The sequence below is a fragment of the Megalopta genalis genome, chromosome 14 (assembly GCF_051020955.1).
Source record: "Megalopta genalis isolate 19385.01 chromosome 14, iyMegGena1_principal, whole genome shotgun sequence".
Classification (NCBI taxonomy): Eukaryota; Metazoa; Arthropoda; class Insecta; order Hymenoptera; family Halictidae; genus Megalopta; species Megalopta genalis.
Genome location: NC_135026.1, coordinates 2,385,910 through 2,399,059, shown reverse-complemented (window position 1 = coordinate 2,399,059; position 13,150 = coordinate 2,385,910). Strand labels below are relative to the sequence as shown.

Genomic DNA, 13,150 nt, shown 5'->3' with positions numbered 1-13,150 from the left:
GACCCTGGAACACGGTGCTTCTTGTTTCACCAATTACCTGCCGCCCACGCTCGCTGCGACGATCATCGCGTCCCGGAGCCGAAAGATCTTCTATCGTGAACCGTCGCCTGGACGCGCTGCAAAAATATATGCAATTAGCGCCGATATTCGCTGCAAACAGACGGGAAAAAGTGGACGAGTGGACGAGCTTCGTGCAAAGCAAATATTGTCTGCGTCTGTTGCAAAATACAGAGGCGAATTAAACGTTTCATTCATTTTTTAATCATTCCAGGAGATATACTCGCAGCGCTTAAATATGTACTCGCAGCGTTCAAACATGTACTCACAGCGCTCAAATATGTACTCCCAGAGCTCAATTAATACTCGCAGCACTCAAGTACTACTCGCAGTGCTCAAATAATACTAGCAGCGCTCAAATATGTACTCTCAGAGCTCAAATAATACTCCCAGCGCTCAAATATAAACTCGCAGCGCTCAAATACTACTCGCAATGTTCAAATAATACTCGCAGCGCTCAAATAATACTCACAGCGCTCAAGTACTACTCGCAGTGCTCAAATAATACTAGCAGCGCTCAAATATGTACTCTCAGAGCTCAAATAATACTCCCAGCGCTCAAATATAAACTCGCAGCGCTCAAATACTACTCGCAATGTTCAAATAATACTCGCAGCGCTCAAATAATACTCACAGCGCTCAAATATGTACTCCCAGAGCTCAATTAATACTCGCAGCACTCAAGTACTACTCGCAGTGCTCAAATAATACTAGCAGCACTCAAATATGTACTCCCAGAGCTCAAATAATACTCCCAGCGCTCAAATATAAACTCGCAGCGCTCAAATACTACTCGCAATGTTCAAATAATACTCGCAACGCTCAAATAATACTCACAGCGTTCAAATATGTACCCGCAGCGCTCAAATAATATTCACAGCGTTCAAATATGTACTTGCAGCGCTCAAATAATACTCGCAGTACTCAAATAATACTCGCAGCGCTCAAATACTACTCGTGGCGCTCAAATACTTGCAGCGCTCAAATAATACTCGCACTACTCAAATACTCGCAGCGCTGAAGTAATACTTTCAGCGCTCAAATACTACTCGCAGCGCGCAAGTAATACTCGCGGCGCTCAAATACTACTCGCAGTGCTCAAATACTACTCGCAGCGCATAAGTAACACTCGCATCGTTCAAATAATATTCTCAGCGCTCAAATACTACTCGCAGCACTCAAATAATATTCGTAGCGTTCAAATACTTGCAGCGCTCAAATAATACTCGCACTACTCAAATACTCGCAGCGCACAAATACTCTCAGTGCTCAAATACTACTCTCAGCGCTGTAGTAATACTCACAGAGCTCAAATACTACTCGCAGCACGTAAGTAATACTTACAGCACTCAAATAATACTCGCAGCGCTCAAATATAAACTCGCAACGCTCAAATACTCGCATTACTCAAATACTTGCAGTGTTCAAATACTTGCAGCGCTCAAATACTCTCAGTGCTCAAATACTACTCGCAGCGCTCAAATACGAACCGAAGGAAAATTGGAAAGAATTGACTGTATCAGGAAGATCAAATAGTACTTTACGAAGCAATCTTTATAGAAAATGATCGCCAGTGATTTATATACATATTTATAATTTAGTCTACAGAAATTTTAGAACACTCGCACGCAATGTAATAATCAACCCGAAATGAAATCCGCGTCGCGGCAAACACGACGAGGTTTGAACGAAACGCAACGTTCGGAATAATGTTCCGCGCGCAAACTGACCGGAATATCTTTGAATCCGGTCGATTCTCGGCGTTCGCCCGAAGAGAATAACTCGTGAGGCCCGCGCACAATTCCTTTCGTATTACGTATACGCCGGAAGAGAATAATATCCCGTGGACAAGCTGGAAAGAATATCTTAGACTCGTTCTTAGAAAACCCGGTTGAAAAGAATAACTCAGAATTCGTTCGCGCGCGACACTCCGTGAAACGCGCGAGTCTACCGAGAATCGTGAGAAACGCGAAATCGTTGAAAACCACGATCTTTGCAACTCTGCGCGACTTTATCCTTTTCTCCCGAAAATCCACGATTTACGATCGAAAGATCCGAACGGCAACAAACTGACGAATCAATCAATCGCAGCAAAAAAGCTCCGTCGCGAGTAAATAATCCCCGGTGTGAAAAAAAAGCGCAGCCGGCTTCGCAATCGGATTTCCGGGCCCGGCGATCTTTTAATTCGCCGGAAAAAATGTTTCCGGAGCGTTTCATCGGAGGGTCCGGTGCCGGCAGCGTTGTTCGCCGCGCGCCGCGCCATTTCCTCGCGAACCAAAGCCAATTAACCGTGTGTAGTCCCCCGTGTGTATGCGCACACTTAGCGGAATAATCCGCGCGCGTTACATCGAGCGTTTCCGGCGAGCGGCGGCTGACGTCGATGGAAAAGTCCCGGCGAGAAGAAGGTGGGTGTAGATGGGTCGTAGTTCCGCGCCGTTTCCGTCATCGACGGGATTATCGATTCGGAGCGTCGCGACGCGGCTCTCTAGGCCTGTAATCAGACCACCGCAATACCCGGAGTAATCGACGCCTAATAATCGTGTGCCCGGTCCCCTCGATTCTGCGCTCTATTCGCGATTTATTTATACCCGGCGACACCCTCCTAACACGGTTCTAAAGACCGAGGGTCCTGATCCAACATTTACATTGCAATCGCGCGCAGATTTCGCGCGTCCGTGGCAGCGGCGAGCCACGTGAAAATAGAGGAAACGCTGCTGGACTCTCGGAGCGACGGTGTTTTCAACGTGGTCGAACGATGAGGACCAAGATTTTTCATATTTTGCGCGAATTTGTTTCAGGCGATCGTGGCAGATCATCTAAAATTGTTGGCGTAAATGTTTGCTGGCTGCGGATTTCCGCGCATTCGCGACGAAAAATAAATGCAATTTGCCACGGTAGGAGGATTAAAAAGGTTAATGATGATGGCATATTGCTCGCGATTTACTGGAATTATTGAAAAAGGAATGAAAGTTCTAATTCGCTTTTGTATTTTGCAACAGACGCAGACAATTTTTATTTTGCGCAAAGATCCAAAACCTACTGATCAGCGTTTCATGCGAACGTTGTCAACGTTCGCAACGAATTAACGTTACAGCCGCACAAACGTCTTCTAATATCGGCGCTAATTGCATTTAGTTCTGCAGCGCGTATGGGATACCTGAATATAGGATACTTAAACGTAGAATACCTAAAGATGCTTCAACATTTTTGAGCTAAGGTATATATATTCGCTACGAGTATTTGAGCGCTGCGAATACATATTTGAGCGTCGAGAGTATTATTTCAGCGCTGCAAGTATTATTTGGATACTGCGAGTATTATTTCAGCGCTGCGAATATTTGAGTAGTGCGAGTATTATTTGAGCACTGAAAGTATTTGAGTAGTGCGAGTATTATTCGAGCGCTGAAAGTATTTGAGTAGTGCGAGTATTATTTAGGTATTGCGAGTATTATTTGAGCGCTGCGAGTATTTGAGTAGTGCGAGTATTTGAGCGCTGCGAGTACATATTTGAGCGCTGCGAGTATTATTTGAGCTCTGGGAGTACATATTTGAGCGTTGTGAGTATTATTTGAGCACTGCGAGTATTTGAGCGCTGTGAGTATTATTTGAGTGCTGCGAGTAGTATTTGAGCGCTGCGAGTATTTGAGTAGAGCGAGTATTATTTGAGCGCTGCAAGTATTTGAGTGCTACGAGTAGTATTTGAGCGCTGCTAGTATTATTTGAGTACTGCGTGTATTATTTGAGTGCTGCGAGTATTTGAGTAGTGCGAGTATTTGAGCGCTGAAAGTATTTGAGGGCTGAAAATATTTGAGCGCTGCAAGTATTATTTGGGTCTTGCGAGTATTATTTGAGCGCTGCGACTACATATTTGAACGCTTCGAGTATTTAAGTACCGCGCAAATTGTCCATTTTTTGCATCGATCTGCGTCATTTTCTCTGTCCATTTAGCAGCGCCGAGGCGACGGAAATCGCGAATACAAAGGAGCCGAGAAAACACCGTGACGGACACTGGCGAGTCGCGAAAGGCGGAATAAGAAGATCGACGTTGAACGAACGGCTCTCGGCCGGTATCTCGAAAAACACGCTTTCGAGAAACGGAGATCGCCGAGCGGACAGTCGCGGATGGTCGCGGGCACGGCGATAGCGTTTGCCGAGGCATGTTCGTCGCGATACCGGGGATCGATAATAGCCGGCAGCGTGCCGCACAGTGCACACCGCACGCTGCTGCACGGTGCACACTGCACGCCGCACACGCACGCGCCGAGCCTCTCTGTGTGTGCACGGCGCGCCTCGGTGTGCGGGCTCTCGCCGCGGCGTGTTGGATCGCGTACGTGTATCTACGTAGGCAGACAACCGGGATCGCTGTATAGAGCGAGAGGGGGGGGGGGGGAGAGGAGAGAGGGAGAGAGATGCAGGGCACCAAAAGAGAGAGGGAAAGAGAGCCGGTACAAAGTGTACGAGGCTCGTCGCATCGGTTTTACACTCCTCCGTTTCCCTCCCTCGGTGTTTTTATAGTTCGTGACTCGTTCCTTCGTTTCCCGGGTGTTTCGCGACACGATCCGTCGCGTGTTCCGCCGGGATCCAGCCCGTTCAAAGTTAATCGTCGCGCCGTGACGCGCCGCGCCGTCCGTTCGAGAACGTACGCGCGCGGGATTAACGCCTCGTACCCGGGCCGTTTCGCTTTTAATATCGCGGAACGGTAATTAGCCGTACGCGAGCCACGATTTTAACGACTCTCCTGCAGCCGGAGATCCGTTTCGTCGATAGCGAGAGGCGATCGGGCTGCGTTCGCGCGCCCAATTTCCGAGGTAACGCGCTTCGGGCTTTCGCATCGATCCTTCGATCGCCGCTCTCGCGGATCATCGATCGAAAGATTTCAGTTCCAACCAGCGAATCGCAAGCATTTTGTCAAGGTTATACATAATAAGATTATTATAAAATCGACTTTTTCCCAGTCCTGCAGTCGCGTAGCAAAGAACGCGGCAGATTCGCTTCGAGCGATTTTAACCGAATTGCAGCAAATTCTCTGCAATTGTCGTCTCTTTCTCCCGAAGCTTGCAAGAAGAAATGGACAATTTGAGAAGAGTGTTGCGCTTCGATCTCGTGGGAATTCATTCGGCTCGATTTTCGGCGCTCTCGAGCAAAATATTCGCCTCTCGTTTCTTCTTTCCGATGAATTTTTCGCGGTTTCCTCGGTCGCCGCGGCGATCCCATTGGCGGCGCACGAAAGTTAAACGCATAAAGTTGCCGGCGAAGCCGCGCGGAACGCGACCTCTTCGCCGGAAATAACAGAATTCGTTGGCCCCGGGCTCGGTAATCGCGTATTTAAATTGCCAGGCCGGGACGGTCTCGCGTTAGCGGGTCGCGGGCCGGTCCGGGCCGTTCTGTACAGTTTACCGAAATGGATGTTAATTTTCGGCATAAAGCCCGGGTAACGATCTGTAATTTCAGGTGGTGCAGCCAGCGCAATTCCACGCCGCGGCGGTCCGGTCGCGGCCTGTCTCTCCTTTGGCCAGGCCTCCGCCGCGTTTCAGCCTCTTCCTCCGCTCGTCCGGGCCTGTCCTGTCTCTCCCGTCTCCCTCCCCCCCCCCCCCAACGCCGCGCGTGCTCGTCCTATTCATCCCGATTATTATACTCGGCTCGGCTCGGCTCGGAATCTCGCGGCCGACGAACCGGGATATTTCATAAAAGCACCGCCGCCGCCGCCGCCGTCGCCGCCGCAGCGCGCCAGCTGAACCGCGTTCATTATTTCCTACGCTCCGCCCTCTTTTTTAGCCCGAGCCGCGCGTTTCGTTGCTAATTGCCCGGAGCAACAGGTTCGTCTAGGAGACGCGCGGTTCTCCGAGTCGATCATCGGTCGATTCACGATCGGCCACGCGCTTAGATCCGCGATCGAGATCCTCGAACTTTCAGAGATGTTCGTGTTTGGTATTGGAAACATCGAGAGTTCGGATAGTGGAAGGATTTATTGCGAGGAAATATTGCGTCGGATTGTGTTGTGGAAGCTTTAAAAATCGCTCTCTTTCTTCCAATGTTTTGGAACGAATCGGAATCGCTAGATTTAACAAGTTATAGTAAATTACTCTCCGATTGTCCTTAAGCTTGTAAAGAAAAGTGGACAATTAGGGAAGTGGAGATGCGATTATTCGAGCTTTGAAGCTCGATACTTGCAGCTTTTATGGTTGTCGACAATTCGTAATTATAGAAATGAATTGCAAGACTCGAATAATCGTATCTTCTCTTCCTAAATTGTCTATTTTTGTGGACAATCTGAGGCGTCAATTAGAGAGACATTATTGTGCTTGGAAGGAAACATTGCTTCGGGTTGTGTTGGGAGATCTTTAAAAATCGCTCTTTTTGTTCCAATGTTTTGGAACGAATCGGAATCGCTAGATGTTAACAAGTTGTAGTAAATTACTCTCCGATTGTCCCTAAGCTTGTAAAGAAAAGTGGTCAATTAGGGAAAAGCAGATACGATTTTCCGAGTCTCGCGGCTTGTTTTCGTAATTGTCAACAATCAACGACTATAAATAGTATAATAAAATATATAAACTATATAATATAAAAATTTATAAAAATTTTCATGTCCCCTCTCCCCAAATTGTCCATTTTTGTGGACAAACTGAAGGTCAGTTGTAGAGAATTCACTGTACAATTAGCGATGAATATCCAAGCGGAACGTCTTCGATTGAAGAAAAACCAAAATGTAACCAAAGAAACGCAAGTCTCGAGATTATTTTATTGATAATTGAGAACTAGGTACAACTATTTATTTATAAATGTGTGAAAGAACGATTCGAAAGAATGCAGCTCGAAACGAGCGAACAAGAAGATAGTTTTGAGTGTGACTGAACTTTTTTATTGCATCAAGTGCAATGCGCACTAAGCGACTAAAGACGTTATTTTCTATTAGTTAAATATTTGCGGTCCATTATTACCCAAATATAAAATTCTCATAAATCCAACAAGTCGTTGGAGCGAACGATTCTCCACGCGAGAAACATTTGTGCTTAAAAATCGCGAATTCAGACCGAATACTTTACGAAATAGGAGCGGATCCGTAATGTATTTTCAGCGTTCGATGAATCGAACCTTGCTCCCCTACTCGAACAATCGAATTTCCTTCTCCCCCGTACCGCTTGTATAATTCATTACCGGCCGCAATAAACTCGCGTCGTCCTCGTAAAACGGGACGTCTTTTCGCGGTGCTTGGAACTCGGTTGCGAGAGAACATTCGTCGCGATCGAACTGTCGCATTCATAAGCGTCGAACGCGGGCTACGAAATAACGCGTCCGGGCGACAAAATAAATTCGTTTCTTGGCCGATCGATTCCCGTTCGTTTCGTTTCGTTTCGTTTCGTTTCGTTTGCCCGTTTCGTTCGTCCCGGGCTGCGCCAATTAATTCCTCGGCCTGCGTGCACGGCTCTGTGTATCTCTCCTGTTAAATTACACGCGGCTCGAGCCAAATCGCATTAAAGATTTATCTCGTTATCCGCGGCACCCTTGTTCGCGAGTTTTCGCCGTTTCGCCGTTCGTCGCCGCGTTATTCGAGCCGATCTCCGAGAGACAGAAACTCGTCGGAGCCGATAATCAGTTCGACGGAGACCGTTCCAAGTTCCGGCGATTACAAGCGCCGAGCTCGCACCTGTACTGTTTCGCCGACTCCGTCTCTCCCCGACCGAAGGCAACAACCAAAGTTTTTCCTACGACCCGGCGAACTCCTGCGGAATCAATTTATACGTTAACGAACGGCAGATTTCGTTTCGCCGCGTTTCTCGATGCGAGACCGCTTCCACGCCCGTGTTTTTCTTCGACCGTCGCGCAGCTCTTTTTTCGCCTCGAATGCAATTTTGGTGACATATTTCTTTCTCTTAGATTTCTTCCCTTCGTTCACTCGGTCAAAAGATTGCTTGTTCCAATGCAATAACGTTTGAAATTCGACAAATATAACTTTCTTCTCGGTAACAAAAACGTCGACGATTTCATTTCTTTTTTTTTTATAACGTCGCGCCCATGGCAGAAAAATCTGAGAAAAATTGAGCGTACTGCTCGCGAAACCTTGTAAAAATTAGCGTAAAAATTAACCCGGATTTTTGGACTCGATCCTTTCGAACGTCCGACTTACATTTGTTGCCGCGAGATACTTTTATTTGTACCAAAGCGCAACCGCTTCCGGAATGAACGAAGTTCGCGAATTTCTGTTGCAGGTCCCGAGCTGGCCCGTTCTGGAATATTACCGCGTTGACAGGCGTTCAGCAGCGGCTACAACGAGACAGCGTTAAATGAGGTAAGCGTGTGTCCCAGGAATCTTATCAGCGTCACACTTTCTCTGTTATCGGAAAGACCGACGGGGTTCGTTACAGTACGTCGCATCTTCCGCTTACTCGCACACGCGGCTCACGGATATCGTATACCTGTTGCTCGAATGAAAGTGGAGAAAGTGTCCGACGCGAGTCCCACTAGCATCCGTCGAATGCCAACGAAATTATATGCGGAATTTTAAGCGGCGACGCGCCGGCGAGCGTCGCTCGCGGATGCTGGCGATTTTTCGAACCCGCTTACAAATTCTTGGAGACGATCGAACGTTTCCAAAGCCGGCTGTTCTCGGATGATACGACAATGATTCGTGTTTCATAGATGGTAATTTCTCCTGGAAATGCTGGATTTTGGGTTCCTGTGAATTTCGCTGTGCTAGTTCGACGCCTATGTGATTTATTTGATGCGTCGAAAAAGTGCGGTGCTGCGGGCTACGCGATCAATCTTCGACGAATTGAGTCACGTGACCTCTGAATTGCCTTTGAATCGTGTCATGTGACCTTCGAATTGCCTCCAATTGCCTTCGAATTGTCTTCGAATTGCCTTCGAATTGTCTTCGAATTGCCTTCGAATTGTCTTCGAATTGTCTTCGAATTGCCTTCGAGTCGCGTCACGTGTCATCAAAATTACCTCCGAATTGTCTTCGAATTGTCTTCGAATTGTCTCCGAATTGTCTTCGAATTGTCTTCGAATTGTCTCCGAATTGTCTTCGAATTGCCTTTGAATTGCTTTCGAGTCGCGTCACGTGTCATGCGAATTGCTTTCAAGTTGCGTCACATGTTATCCGAATTGCCTTCGAATTGCCTCTGAATTGTCTCCAAATTGTCTTCGAATTGCCTTCGAGTCGCGTCACATGATATCCGAATTGCCTCCGAATTGCCTCTGAATTGAATTGCCTCGAAATTGTCTTCGAATTGCCTCCGAATTGCCACCGAATTGCCTTCGAGTCGCGTCACGTGCACATTCGAATTGCCTTCGAGCCGCGTCACATAACATCCGAATTGCCTTCGAATTGCCTCCGAATTGCCTTTCAATTGCCTTTGAATTGAATTGCCTCCAAATTGTGTTCAAATTGCTTCCGAATTGCTTTCGAATTGCCTCCGAATTGCCTCTGAATTGAATTGCCTCCAAATTGCCTCCGAATTGCCTTCGAATCGTGTCACGTGGCCTCCGAATTGTCTTCGAATTGCCTTCGAATCGCGTCACGTAGCCTCCGAATTGAAAAGTCAAAGCAGTCTTTTTCTGCCAACCGCCTCGAGTTTCCATAAAAACGAGCCGCGAGGCCCAAAGAATCGCGACTCGGGATTCTCGGATCTGCCGGTTTCGATTCCGACCTCCGAACATTTCTAGGAGAAATTACTGTAATCGCGTTCCGTCGATTTCCTCGTAATCGCATCGGCAGCCTCGCCGCGGCGCGCTGCCAGCCAACAGCTCGGCAGTCTTGCATCAGTCCCCGACTCGGAAACAAGCCGGTAGCCAACGAAACCATAGCAGTATCGCGTCCGCTGGTGCTCTATAATCGCGTTACCGGTCCCCAGCGATACACGATTATAGAGAACGGAACACCCGCTAAGTTCAACGCGTCAAGGATACGAGCAACGTAACTATCAGCCGTGATTCCAGCGTTCTTCGACATTTGAAGACGTTCCTCCGGGTACACCTGTTCGGAGAATACCGCGAGCAATCGAGCCGATAGGTGAGCAGGAACGAATCACAGTAATGGGGCCCGCCCCGGTCCCATTTCTTACTCCCTAAGCTGGCGCGCACGTCCCCACCGCTTCGCCGCTCCACCGATCTACGGTGGATCCTGCCTCGGCGGTGAATCGTCGGCCAATCGGAGCAGAGAAAATGTTTGCAGACGTAGGACCCATTACTGTGCACCAAATTCTCCCCAATTGTCCCGCAGCTCGGAGACGAAAATGGAGAACTCGGGAAGTGGTGATCCTATTATTCGCGGCCCGTTTTTACATTTGCTGATTATCAATAATTAAAAAATCACCTCTTCCCAAGTTCTCCGCTTTTGTTTCGACAAGCTATTGTCAACTATTCGTTCTCCGATTCAAATCGGAGCTCTCGGACTTCGATCGAGCACTTTTCGGCCAGATGAACACCGCCCCGGCAAAAGCAAGTGGCTCCGAAACTGGACAGAAAGGATCCGGATTAATGAAGGTGTTCCGCGCGGCATCGCCCGGGACGCCGGTCCACGAATGATCAATGAAATTAAATCGTTATTTAATTATCAGCGGTCGGAGGCGGTCGAAATCGGTCGGCCGGATTTCCGCGACGCGATCGGCAACGATAGGAAATCGATTGCCTCAATTTGTCCGGCTGAAACTATCCCGGAGACTATGCTCGGAATTCCTATTAGCCTTTCTCCGATCTTCGTTCCGTGCCCCTCCCTCCGTAGCGGCGCGCCGGCAGCCCATTGGCCGGCCGGCGAGTCGCGGCGCGACGCGATCCGTTTCCACGGCGGCCACGTGACCCGCGGGATCCTCGCGCATCCCCTCCCCGAGAACCAGTTCGGCGTCTAGGCAGCGCGATATTTCATCCGGAATGCCTATAGAGGGGAGATTCCTCGGGACGAGATCCTTTAGGGTCCTCCCGCGTTCCCTTCGTTACTCGCATTTGTACGCGTCGCTTTTACTTCTGTCCCCTTGCTTCGTCCTTTCGCCTACTCCCGCATCGGCGTCACCCTCCACCGGACCTGCCGGAATCCCGACGATTTTTTTCACCTACGACCCGATGTTTCCTTCCGGGTGGAATTCGGCTGATTTACGCGTCACGGCCCCGGACGATGTCGCGATTAAACGCGAACACGACGGACTGAGAAATCGGCACTTCGCGGGCGTTAACGGCCGCTTTTTTATCTCTCTTGGAAGTCACTGGAGTCACTGGAGTTTTCGCTTTCGCTATTACGAAAAGAGGAAATAAATGTCGATAAAGAAACGGAAGGTATTTGCGACTCGACCTAATAAAATTAAGATTGAAATAATTGAAAGTAATTGCAAGTAATTAAAAATAATTGAAAGTAATCGAATGTAGTTGGTCGTAATTGAAATAATTGAAAGTAACTGAAAATAATTGAAAAATAATTGAAAAATAATTGAAAATAATTGAAATTAATTCAAAATAATTCTATTCAATTAAGATTGAAAATAAGACGGAAAATAGAGTTTTTGGTCTTCCCAGCATGAATACTAAAATAATTGACGCAACCTCGAGGCACAGTGGCGGGGGAAGAACGCTGCTGGGTCGCGTGAATTGAACAGCGCGGCACAGCGGCCGCGAAATAACGAGTAGCAGCGAATGAGACGATCGCCGGAGCAGATCCGATACGAGATCGTTCAGCGAGAGCGACTAAATAACCGGAGAATTAATAATTCGGCGCGCGGGACCGGTCGGCGTGGCCGCGAACATCGAGAGAGAGAGAGCGAGAGAGAGAGAGAGAGCCCGGTTACAATGTTGCTGGCCATTTATAACGATGGACGTCAACGGCATAACGTATTAATCGTCGAACGGCGCGGGCTAGAAATCAGCGCGGATCGATCTCGGCGTGATATTTCAGCTGGAAAACAGTCTCTCTCTCGCTGGCCCCGTCGAAGGCGTTCGCATTTATTACGAGCTTTATTCCGGCGAGCTTCCAGCGATCGGCTATATAACCGGCGCAAACACGGGGCCGTAGCCGGTGCCGGCGAGCCAGCCAGAGCCCGCCTCGCTTTCATTCACGGCCCGGAAATCAATTATTCATGCAGGATTCCCTTCGCCGTATTCTCGACGGCCGCTTCTTCTTCCACGGCCGCGTTTCTCCACGGCTCGATTGGATTCGAATCGCTGGGAAGCTGCGCGATAAAAAAAGAGAAAGAAAGAAACGAACGAAACCGAAATACGACGGAAGAGAAAGATCGCCGCCGGAACGACCAGAGAGCCTGGTAATTAATATTCGATGAAAACCCGCCGACCGGCCTGTCCTCGCGCGGACTCGAAACCCCGATTTACGATTTACGACCAAGATCGTCCAGGAATCTGTAACCCTTTGCTCGCGCAATTCGCACGGAAATTAGCCTCGGACGTCGCGATGCAATCGCTGCCTGTTACCTTCGATTTTTCACGTTTATTTTCCAATCGTCCGCGGATGAGCGCCGACGCGCTTCGACGCGTCTTGCTTCATTAATTACGCAGATGTCGTCAGCTCTCTATCTGCGCAACAAAATAATCGTCCAGTAAAACATTCGCTGCTGCTTCAGAATTTTTAAGACGATTTTATCTCGTGGCTGAGTGTGAAATTAATTTGGAAACACGATGATGCAGCGGTGCGAATGATTATGCCAAGGTTATGTCAACTATTTTGTAATAATTATAGAAAGTAATTTTTACGCTTTTAGTGATATTTGAACGAAAGTATATTCCTATTTTCTATTATCTCTAATATGATAAGAAGAACAGTCTTTTTTCTTGGTTCTTGTTTAAATATATGTAAAAATGTATATTTAAAATTTTTTTCTTCAATTTATAATTATTCGCAGCTACGTGGGTGATCATTTTTACCCGAGTCACCTTGTATATATAGAAAAAAGGAAACTTAATAGAATATCGTACTTGTATATTTCCAGAAACAATATAAAATAGAGATATGCAAATATAACCCTTTGCACTCGAGTGTCGACTCCGACCACTAAAAATTGTTATACTATTTTTCCAAGTAATTGTAACAGTATCAGACTCGTTTCTATCTGAAAGACTCTTAAAATTGCAAGTTTCGTACTTGCCCAATAGGCTT

At 47.7% G+C, this 13,150-nt stretch overlaps 1 protein-coding gene across 5 annotated transcripts in view; it reads left to right on the top strand.

Moving 5' to 3' along the window:
• Window positions 1-13,150, top strand: part of LOC117225726 (uncharacterized) — a 380,710-nt gene that overhangs the window by 96,621 nt on the left and 270,939 nt on the right. For all 5 annotated transcript variants that reach the window (XM_033479453.2, XM_033479451.2, XM_033479452.2 and 2 more), the window contains one exon: window positions 8,265-8,344. The gene's annotated coding sequence lies outside the window, so the exon portion shown is untranslated. The remainder of the gene's footprint in view (window positions 1-8,264; window positions 8,345-13,150) is intronic.